Genomic DNA, 11,467 nt, shown 5'->3' on the forward strand with positions numbered 1-11,467 from the left:
TTTGGCAACCGTGGCCATTGCTGCTACAAACATTGGGGTACAGATGGCCCTTCTTTTCACTACATCTGTATCTTTGGGGTAAATACCCAGGAGTCCAATGGCAGGGTCATAGGGAAGCTGTATTTTTAATTTCTTGAGGAATCTCCACACTGTTCTCCAAAGAGGCTGCACCAACTTGCATTCCCACCAACAGGGGAAGAGGGTTCTCCTTTCTCCACATCCTCTCCAACACATGTTGTTTCCTGTTTTGTTAATTTTGGCCATTCTAACTGGTGTAAGGTGATATCTCAATGTGGTTTTAATTTGAATCTCCCTGAGGGCTAGTGACGATGAACATTTTTCATGTGTCTGATAGCCATTTGTATATCTTCTTTGGAGAAGTGTCTGTTCATATCTTCTGCCCATTTTTTGATATGTTTTGCATGTTTCGTGTGTGTTAAGTTTGAGGAGTTCATTATAGATCCTGAATATCAACCTTTTGTCTGTACTGTCATTTGCAAATGTCTTCTTCCATTCCGTGGGTTGCCTCTTTGATTTTTTGACTGTTTCCTTTGCTGTGCAGAAGCTTTTGATTTTGTTTAAGTCCAAAAGTTTATTTTTGCTTTTGTTTCCTTTGCCTTTGGAGACATATCTTGAAAGAAGTTGCTGTGGCTAATATCGAAGAGATTACTGCCTATATTCTCCTCTAGTATTCTGATGGATTCCTGTCTCACGTTGAGGTATTTTTTCCATTTTGAGTTTATCTTTATGTATGGTGTAAGAGAATGGTCGAGTTTCATTCTTCTACTTATAGCTGTCCAGTTTTCCCAGCACCATTTATTGAAGAGACGGACTTTTTTCCACTGTATATTTTTTCTTGTTTTGTCGAAGATTAATTGACCTAGATGAAATGGATGCATTCTTGGAAAACTATAAACTACCAAAATTGAACCAGGAAGAAATCGACAACCTGAATAGACCAATATCTAATAACGAGATTGAAGCAGTGATCAAAAACCTCCCAAAAAACAAGAGCCCAGGACCTGACAGATTCCCTGGGGAATTCTACCAAACTTTCAAAAAGAAATAACACCTATTCTCCTGAAGCTGTTTCAAAAAATTGAAGCAGAAGGAAAACTTCCAGACTCTTTCTATGAAGCCAGCATTACCCTGATCCCCAAACCAGGCAAAGACCCTACCAAAAAGGAGAATTTCAGACCAATATCACTGATGAATATGATGCTAAGATTCTCGACAAGATCCTAGCCAACAGGATCCAACAGCACATTAAAAAGATTATGCGTCATGACCAAGTGGGATTTTTTTCTGGGCTACAAGGATGGTTCAACATTCGCAAATCAATCAGTGTGATAGAACAAATTAATATGAGAAGAGAGAAGAACCACATGGTCCTCTCAATTGATGCAGAAAAAGCATTTGACAAAATCCAGCATCCGTTCCTGATTAAAACGCTTCAAAGTATAAGGATGGAGGGAACATTCCTGAACCTCATCAAATCTATCTATGAAAGACCCACAGCAAATATCATCCTCAATGGGAAAAAGCTTGCATCCTTCCCGTTGAGATCAGGAATAAGACAAGGATGCCCATTTTCACCACTCTTGTTCAACATAGTATTAGAAGTCCTAGCAACAGCAATCAGACAACAAAGAGAAATAAAACGTATCCAAACTGGCAATGAAGAAGTCAAACCCTCTCTATTCGCAGATGACATGATTCTTTATATGGAAAACCCAAAAGACTCTACCCCCAAACTACTAGAACTCACACAGCAATTTAGCAACGTGGCAGGATACAAAGTCAATGTGCTGAAATCAGTGGCTTTCTTATACACTAACAATGAAAATACAGAAAGGGAAATTAGAGAATCGATTCCATTTACTATAGCACCAAGAACCATAAGATACCTGGGAATAAACCTAACAAAAGAGGTAAAGGATCTGTACTTGAGGAACTACAGAACACTCATGAAAGAAATTGAAGAAGACACAAAAAGTTGGAAGACCATTCCATGCTCTTGGATCGGAAGAATAAACATTGTTAATATGTCTATACTGCCTAGAGCAATATATACTTTTAATGCCATTCTGATCAAAATTCCACTGGTATTCTTCAAAGAGTTGGAGCAAATAATCCAAAAATTTTTATGGAATCAGAAGAGACCCCGAATCGCTAAGGAAATGTTGAAAAACAAAAATAAAGCTGGGGGCATCACATTACCTGATTTCAAGCTTTACTACAAAGCTGTGATCACCAAGACAGCATGGTACTGGCATAAAGACACAATTCTTTTAAACAGAATCTTGGAGATGATTTTGGAGATGAAAAAGCTAACACTTAAAAAGAGTAAATGAGGTTTGCCAATATTTTGTTTAGATCTCTGAAAGTATGTAAACAGATAAAGCGATAGGAATACTAAACACGTGTTTCAACCATTATAACCTATATGTGCTTATAATTGTTATATTGTGAGTAAGGATAATTTATACAAACATGTGTACAGGATGATTTATTGGTTGTACATTTTTCTGGGTGGGCATTGCATGAAAGATTAACTGTCATCTCTTATCATGCATAACTTAGTTGCTGGAATCAGTGCTTAAGGAAAGAAGTCATACATTTTTCAATCCTAGCACTCCTACCTCATATAGAAGTCAAGAAGTTAAATTAATTTATTTTCCTTATCTTAGCAGGATTTATTACAAATAGGGAACCATTAATTGACCCTATATTGCTATGAGAAATATTTTCAGATAGTGTCAGATAGTTTAGATTGTTTAGAAAAGCCTAAACTCTTTTCAGATAGTTTAGAAAAATCCAAACTGCTTTTGCAAATTTTATATTGTTCGTTTACTGTAGCTACTGAACAGTTTGCTTAGCGGTCAGCTAATGATTGGATATAGATTTCCTTAAAAGCCTGGAACCAATGAGTCTCCCAGTCTTTGCCAACAGTCTATGTGTATGTGTTTGGGCAACTTTTAACACTTAGCCAGGCAGTTTACAACTCTGCCTTATTCTTCACTTCCTGACTGTGCAGAGTCTCAAGGTCAGCCAGATGTGAGAGCATAGGACATTCTTCAGTTCTTCTTGGGAATGTGTATAGCCTTAGGCATATGTGTAGTCTTCTTTGTGCCCATAAATATGTCTGAGCTCTTAAAAACCCTGTGTACATCTCATTCCCCAACTTATCTTTTCAAGCTTTTGGGTTAGGCTAGTATTTCTTCCATTTATTATTTACTACCATGGGCATCAGAGATGTTCAACAATTGCCTCTGATCATTTATTCCAATAAAATCTCCCAGGAAAAAAAGGTTATTCACACTGGGTTCCAAATTAAGTCAAACAAAGGTAGAATTGTGAGTGATGTCTTTTAGGGAATTTCCAAATCAAATGAAAGTTATCTGGGAATTTGTTTTTGAAGGAAAATCTAACCCATTTTCTTCCCTCCAATATTTCAAGGCTGCTGGTTTTTATCCTTGATTGTACCTGTTGTTTTCAAGGCTACTATGGGGTACAGGAAATGTTTATAAGAGTAAAGCCATTTGGAGGCACCTGGTTGACTCAGTCAGTTGAGCAACTGACTCTTGATTTCAGCTCAGGTCATGATCTCAGGGTCATGAGATTAAGCCCCACATCAGGCTCCATGATCAGTGGGGGGTCTACTTGAGAGTCATTCTCTCTGCTCACAGAACTCTTTCTCTAAAGTAGATAAATAAATATTTTAAAGTAAATTCAGAGAAAAGAATAAGGCCATTTTATTATTATTATTATTATTATTATTATTATTATTATTTAGAGAGAGAGAGAGAACATGCACACACATGATGAGGGGGATGGAGCAGAGGGAGAGGAAGAGAGATAATCTTAGGCAGGCTCCATGCTCAGCTCAGAGCCCAAGGCAGACTTGATCTCACAACAATGAGAGCATTACCTGAGCCAAAATCAAGGGTCAAATGCTTAACCAACTGAGCCACCAGGTGCCCCATGAATAAGGTCATTTTAAAACACTGCAAAGGTTGATGTTCTTACTGAGATTCAGGCATTTTTCTTGAATAAATATTCTCCATATTGATTCAAGCCTCTGGTTAATTTCCAGAGTTCTAAAATGCTGATCCTCGTGTGTGTGTGTGTGTGTGTGCACATGTGTGTGTTCATTCTCATTGCTTTTATGGAAGAGAAAATTTTTGAGGTCCATACTTTGCAGTTTTCACTGATGTCACCTCCTGTCACTTTTCTTTCACTTTATTTTCTGTCACCAAAGAAAACCCTTCTGTTTCAGCCTGTATGTATCTAACCTGATCAACCCCACTATTCCAAAATTAATTTCACCTCAGCTCAAGTGACAAATCCATTTGAAAACAAAAATCACACACTTCCCATTCCAAATTCTAGAAAGAGATAATCTGTTCAAACTTTTGTGCATTGGTACACCTGATTTAATTAAGTGTGGTTAAGATGACAGTATCATAAAATATTAGCATGGAGTGGGGGACATATCTCTAAGAATAAGGATTTAATTGGGCTTGTTAGAAATGTAAAATAAAATAATGTGAAATAAGAGAAGGATAGAAACCATACGAGACTATTAACTCTAGGAAACAAACTAAGGGTTGATGGAGGGGAGGTGGGTGAGGGGATGGGGTTACTGGGTGATCGGCATTAAGGAGGGCATGTGATGAAATGAAGTGAGCACTGGGTGTTATATACAACTGATGAATCACTGAACTCTAGCTCTGAAACTAATAGTATATGTTAATTAATTGAATTTTAATAAAATAAGTTTCAAATATCAAGTGTTATCTATTAGATAATCATGTTTTTAGGAATAGCAGAGGATACTCAATATATTGTGAAATGATGAGTAAATGAAGTACAAAAGTAAATATTAGGGAATTCTTAGTTATCAATATACAATTATTATGAATTGGAAGAAACAAAAATTAATAAAAAAGGAAAAATCATATTTATTCTTACTATTCAGAGGTGACCATTGTTAACATGATACTTATCCTTTTAGATGCATAGAACTATATTAGGAAAACTTTCCCATATCATTAATTGTCCTTCTAAAATATGAGAATTTTAGTTTTCATTGTATTTGCCTTCTAATTCCAAGGTTTCCTTGGTCTCAGTGGTCCATGGATAATAATGGGTTCACCTTAACCATTATGACTTAACTTTTATTGGTTACTTTCTTTACACATTTAATGTAGAAATTCAAATATACACAAAATCTTTCCTACTTCTCTAGGAATTGTTTCATCCATAACTATGAACATTGTTTTATGTAAATCATTGTGTACAAATTTATATGATAGAATTAATTCATAGGAGCTCTTTTCTGTACTAGTTTGTCAAAGAGTATTAATATGTTTAATGATTTTGATATACATTGTCTAGTTGTCCCATAGACTTGATTTTATAAAGCTTTATTTTGTGATAAGGTTTTCTAAAATCTGCTAGAATAAACCCTTCCACAGATCTGAAATCATTTTTGCATCAATTTAAGTAAACCAGTTCTCTAAATATTATACTATGTTTCTTGAGAAATCTAAATTTACTGTGACAAATTGTATACCCTCATATACTCTTTTGTCAAGTAAAAAAAGACAAACTTTCAATTGTTACATGATAATCTGTCTTATCAAGTTGCTGTACAATTTCAACATTTTTAATTTATTTTTATTTATTTTCAGCATAACAGTATTCATTATTTTTGCACCACACCCAGTGCTCCATGCAATCCGTGCCTTCTATAATACCCACCACCTGGTACCCCGACCTCCCACCCCCCGCCCCTTCAAAACCCTCAGATTGTTTTCAGAGTCCATAGTCTCTCATGGTGTACCTCCCCTTCCAATTTCCCCCAACTCCCTTCTCCTCTCTAACTCCCCATGTCCTCCATGCTATTTGTTATGCTCCACAAATAAGTGAAACCATATGATGCTTGACTCTCTCTGCTTGACTTATTTCACTCAGCATAATCTCTTCCAGTCCCGTCCATGCTGCTACAAAAGTTGGGTATTCATCCTTTCTGATGGAGGCATAATACTCCATAGTGTATATGGACCACATCTTCCTTATCCATTTGTCCGTTGAAGGGCATCTTGGTTCTTTCCACAGTTTGGCGACCGTGGCCATTGCTGCTATAAACACTGGAGTACAGATGGCCCTTCTTTTCATGACATCTGTATCTTTGGGGTAAATACCCAGTAGTGCCATTGCAGGGTCATAGGGAAGTTCTATTTTTAATTTCTTGAGTAATCTACACACTAATGATGATTTTATAATCTGTTTAAAGAAACTTTGCATTTATCAGTAAAGATACCCCTTATGGTATTGCAGATACTGAAGGAAAGTTATTGAAGTCTCTGAAGTATAGAGATGGCTATTTACTACCATTTCATGATTGCACTTCTCTGGGTGTAAGCTCCTAGGAAAATCTTTTAGTCCAATTTTAATCTTCAGTTTTCAAGGTGACGTTCCTTCAATTTATGCTGCTGCACACTCAAAAAGTCTATTGATCATGAATCTCTGATCTTAGGCAATAATTATGCTATACTCCCCAGAGTTTTATGTCTTTCATTTGGCTGCTTGTTTAAACTGGCAGTCTGTTTTTCATTCTTGGATTCTCTTGTTTATTTTATAAATATAAAATTGCAGGAAATTAGAGTCAGTATGCATAGTATTCCAATGATAAGTATAAAATTTGAAGGGAAGATATATAAGTTATGACTGTAAAACTGAACATAACCAGATTGATTTGAATTATAGTTTGTTTCAATATGGTTAAGACGAAATTACCAGTCTCTGAGTAGTTCATTGGTTGGAATACCATACCAAATGTTCCTAATGTTAGCAATGTTTTTTATTTAATCTCTTTAAGATCTAATCACTTATGTGTTACTAGAAATTTTTCTAGAATTTAGAGTTTTGTTTCATTTTGTTTTGTTTTGTCTTTTTGGAAAGAGAGAGAAGGGAATAGGTGTAGAGGGAGAGGCAGAGAGAGAAAATCTTAAGCAGTCTCCACACCCAGCATGGAGTCCCACATGGTACTCAATCTCATGACTGACTCTGAGATTATGACTTGGGCCAAAATCAAGAGTTAGACACTTACCTGATGGACCCACACATATGCCCCCTTGTGTCTGGACTTTTGAAGACATTACATAGTCTCTGTTCTGAAGACCCACACCTTTTAACAGATATATCTAATGTGTGACCCTTTATATAAGTTGAAACATCAGCTATGTTAATATAGTTAACAGATTAAGTATTATGCACACTTAGTTACTTGCATTTTTCCCAAATCTCTTCAACATCTGTACAGAAGAAACATTGATAATCAGATTTCACTCACTCTTGCTTTCCTTTATGTCAGTCATTTACATTGTTCTCTCTGAGTGAGAAAAAAAATTATTTTAGGTGTTATCATTGCTTCAGTACTATTTCAAACTTTTGCTGTATGCTAGGCTATTTAGTTGGGTACTTATATTCTAGCAAAATTGAATCACTGAAGGTGCCACAGTATGATGTAAAATTCTTTCTTTTTCTTTTAATGTTATATTCCACTCTGCAATAGAATAACATGCAGATTAACATTACAAAATTCTGAATGTGGGAAATGATTGTTCTTTTCCTCTAAGATCAGTAGAAGGTAGTGACCTATATATACAATTATGTATATAAACTAAAATATCCCCTCAAGTTGACTGTTACAAGTTTTAGACTGGAGAAGGGGAAGGAAATTGTGGCTCATTTTAGTTTTTACATGAAGTTGTATTTTCCTGCTTGAACTTTTCAGTTACAAAATGCTTTTAAAAAAAAAGGAGTTATCTTTTTTTTTTTTTTCATCAAATGGTTTAGAATGTAGATGGATAGGACAACTGATATTTTTAGAGTATTCCCAAAGATTCCAAAATCTATGGGATGGTGTGATGTTGATGTCTTTAACAGTATTAATTCTTTAAATCCATGGGCATGGTATATTTTTCTATTTGTGTTGTATTCAGTTATTTCATCAGTAATTTATAGTTTTCAGAATGTATTTTACCTCCTTGGTTAAATTTCATTTAGCTCTTTTTCTGTTATTTTGTCTTATTCTTTCATTTGAGACATACTTCTCTGTTTTCTCATTTTGCCTAACTCTCTGTGGCTTTTTTCCCTATGTAATAGATAGGTCAGCTATGCCTCCTGGGCTTGTAAGTAGTAGCCTGTGTAGAAAAAGTCCTGTGATGAACTATAGTGCAATTCTCCCTGGTTACCAGGGCCAAGCACTCCAGAGGTGTCTCCTGATGAGGGTCTGCACACTCTTGTTGTGACTGTGTTGTGATTTCTGTGAATATGCTTGTGGGTAGGGCAGGCTGCCCAGCTGACCACAATGACCTGCTTTGCCTACTTTGGGTGCACTGGGCAGGGTTTGCTCTTCACTCTGTTGAGGGACCTAGGTGCAGCTCCAATGGGTTTGCTGCTGGATGGGGCTGGCACTCAGCCTAGCTATCTTCAATTAACTCATCACAGCTCCAGACATGCCAAAAGACAGGACTTGAGAGGCTGGGTCACAGGAACTATAGGCATACTGGTGTCTGGGACTATCTCCCCACCTCCTCAGGGGAAGAGTAACTTTGGAATAGTTCTAGTCCTAGTCAGGGCTGCCTGCCAGGTGTGGTAGGAAAGGAACTGCTTTGGAAGGATTTCTTCCAATTAAGGCAGGCTGTGTGGGACAGGTGAGCAGAGGAATGCCTGGGTGTGACACGTGGTGTTAATGAGGTAGGTGGAGAGTATTAGAATTGACTTCCACAAACATCCAGCTATCTGGACTTGGGGAGGGCAAGAAAAGTAAAGAAAAATACCTACTAGCACTTGTGTTTCCAAAGAAATCTGTGGATCCCTGCTCCTCTAGTACATGTTCTAAGATCAGTCAATAAATCTCATGTATTCCCAGGTGCTTTTCAAACTGCTGCTTCTGTGTTGTCTCAAGCTGAGTTATTTAGTTTGCTGACTCTTTCAAGTTGGGTAATTGGCCTCCTATCTCCCTCCCAGCATTCCCAGAGTTAAGTTCTGATGATTTTTAAGCTCTTGGAGTTAAGCCCCACTGACTCTATAAGTTCTTGGAATTAAAATAAGAAAATGAGGAAATATTGTCATTTGCAATGATGTGGATGGAATTAGACAGTATTATGCAAAGAGAAATAAGTCAGGGAAAGACAAATACCATATGATTTCACTCATATATGGAATTTAAGAAAGAAAACAGTGAGCAAAGGGAATAAAGAATAGAGAGAAAGAGGGAGACAAACCAAGAAACATACTCTATGGAGAATGAATTGATGCTTACCAGAGGGGAAGGGGGTGAAAGAATGGGTTATATAGGTGATGGGGATTAAAGAGTACACTTTTTGATGAGCCCTGGGTGATGTATGGAAGTGCTGAATCATATTGTACATCTAAAACTAATATTACACTGTATGCTAACTAACTAGAATTTAAATAAAAACTTAAAATGTATGTCAAGTATTATATAAAATACTATGTATTTTGGAGAAATAACATCTACCTGCTTTAATTAAGAAAATATATTTTTTCAGTACTTTTGAATTATATTTATTTAACACCATAAATTATTTGTTATTTTCACTCTATTAATTTAAAAGTTTAAAATGGCCTTAACTTGGGGCGCCTGGGTGGCTCAGTGGGTTAAAGCCTCTGCCTTTGGCTCAGGTCATGATCCCAGAACCCTGGGATCCAGCCTTGCATCAGGCTCTCTGCTCAGCAGGGAGCCTGCTTCCTCCTCTCTCTCTGCCTGCTTCTCTGCCTACTTGTGATCTCTGTCTGTCAAATAAATAAATAAATAAATCTTTGGCCCTTATTTGACAAAGTGTCTGAAAGACATTTCTTAAGAGTTGTTTTACAGATATGTTCTTTTTAACACAAGTTAAAGTGAAACCACTGTGTTTAAACTGTTCTTTTATCTAGGCTTTACTAACATTGACTTACTTCTTTCCAAGTTATTTGAATTTGAAAAAGTAGAATATATCTAATATGTCAGTGACAAATGCAGTCAAGCTAATGGAACTTAGACAATTTTTATCTGTGAAGAAAATCAATTTTAACCTGGGAAATAGATTGGAATTGTGAGAAACTCAAATGGCAGGAAACCAGTAACCTAGGCCACTTAAATCTGGTTAGAAATGGAATTTCAGACTACAAAATGCTTTAGGATTTGGAGGAACTAAGCAATCTCATGAATCTGGTTTGTTAGGAAAAAGTGTTAAACTTCCTGACTATGGATGAATAGGATTTCCTAAAGGAAATTATAATTAAGGCACAACAGGTTACATTTTTCTTTTTCAGAGGAATTGTAAAGAGAAAGATGAATTCAGTGCAGTCTCTCAAAGAGCTGTTCAAAGATCTCCAGGTAAAGAAAAATCTGTTCTGGAAATGGGGAAAAAAGAAAGTGGAATAAAAGAAGAGTCTACTGTATGGGTGAAGAATTTTAGGAAAGGGATAAAGGGATCAGGAAAGTGGAATTAATTTGTGCTCACAAAAGCAGTCATAGATTATGAATGGGCATAAGTAATGGGAAGCCTTTATGATTATACCATAGAAAGATCAGAAACAAATGGATTGGCTAATAAATTGAAGAAACTACAATTTAAAATGAATATTAAGTGTGTGTTTTCTCAAATCGGTATTTAACAATAACCATGCATTTCTTTTCTAAGTGCTATTTGGGCAAGTGAACAGCCAAGAGCTAGTAGTTAAATGAAAAAAAGAAGTACATTAAGGAATAGGAAAGTTCTAGGTTAGATTCACATGTCTTTTTTGTAAGCTCTGCTTTTACTTCTATAAAATAAACTCAGTCTGTTCCTAGGAAGCTAAGTGAAGTAGAAAAGTATCAGTGGAAATCAGGTAAGTGTGTTTAGAATCACAGTTAAATACAGTTGTGTTATAGTACTAGAATTTTACAAATTTCTGAGAATTTAGTAGTCATATATAAGAAAATGTAAGAAAACCACTGAAAGTTATATTTGAAGAAAAAAATAAAAACAAAAGGTCACCTGTTTAAAAAAAAAAGTTATATTTAAAAGTATATTCCATAGCTGTTTTCCAAAAGGCTGTTAAGAAATAATTCTGGTAGAATAGACCCCATTACCTCCCCAAATTACAGTTTTCCAGGGAGAGTCAGTTGCATTTGATACAAATGCATCTCTCATATGTTTTGGAATAGCACAAGGCATAATTATGAAAAGGATAAAAATTACTATGTTTTTTTTTATCTTCCTGATGCCTGCTCTTAGACTGTTTCTAACCAAGCTTGCCATCCAAACTTTCCTAAACCAATTCCTTATTGAAATCTGATGTATTCATACCTTAACCTATTAGAGCCCTAATTTCAATTAGCAAACTAACAAATTAAACCACACTACTGTGATCATGTGATGTCATGTACTTTTGGGTTATCTTT

The sequence above is a fragment of the Mustela putorius genome, unplaced genomic scaffold (assembly GCF_011764305.1).
Source record: "Mustela putorius furo isolate JIRA1106 unplaced genomic scaffold, ASM1176430v1.1 tig00003901_pilon_pilon_pilon, whole genome shotgun sequence".
NCBI classification, from domain to species: Eukaryota; Metazoa; Chordata; class Mammalia; order Carnivora; family Mustelidae; genus Mustela; species Mustela putorius.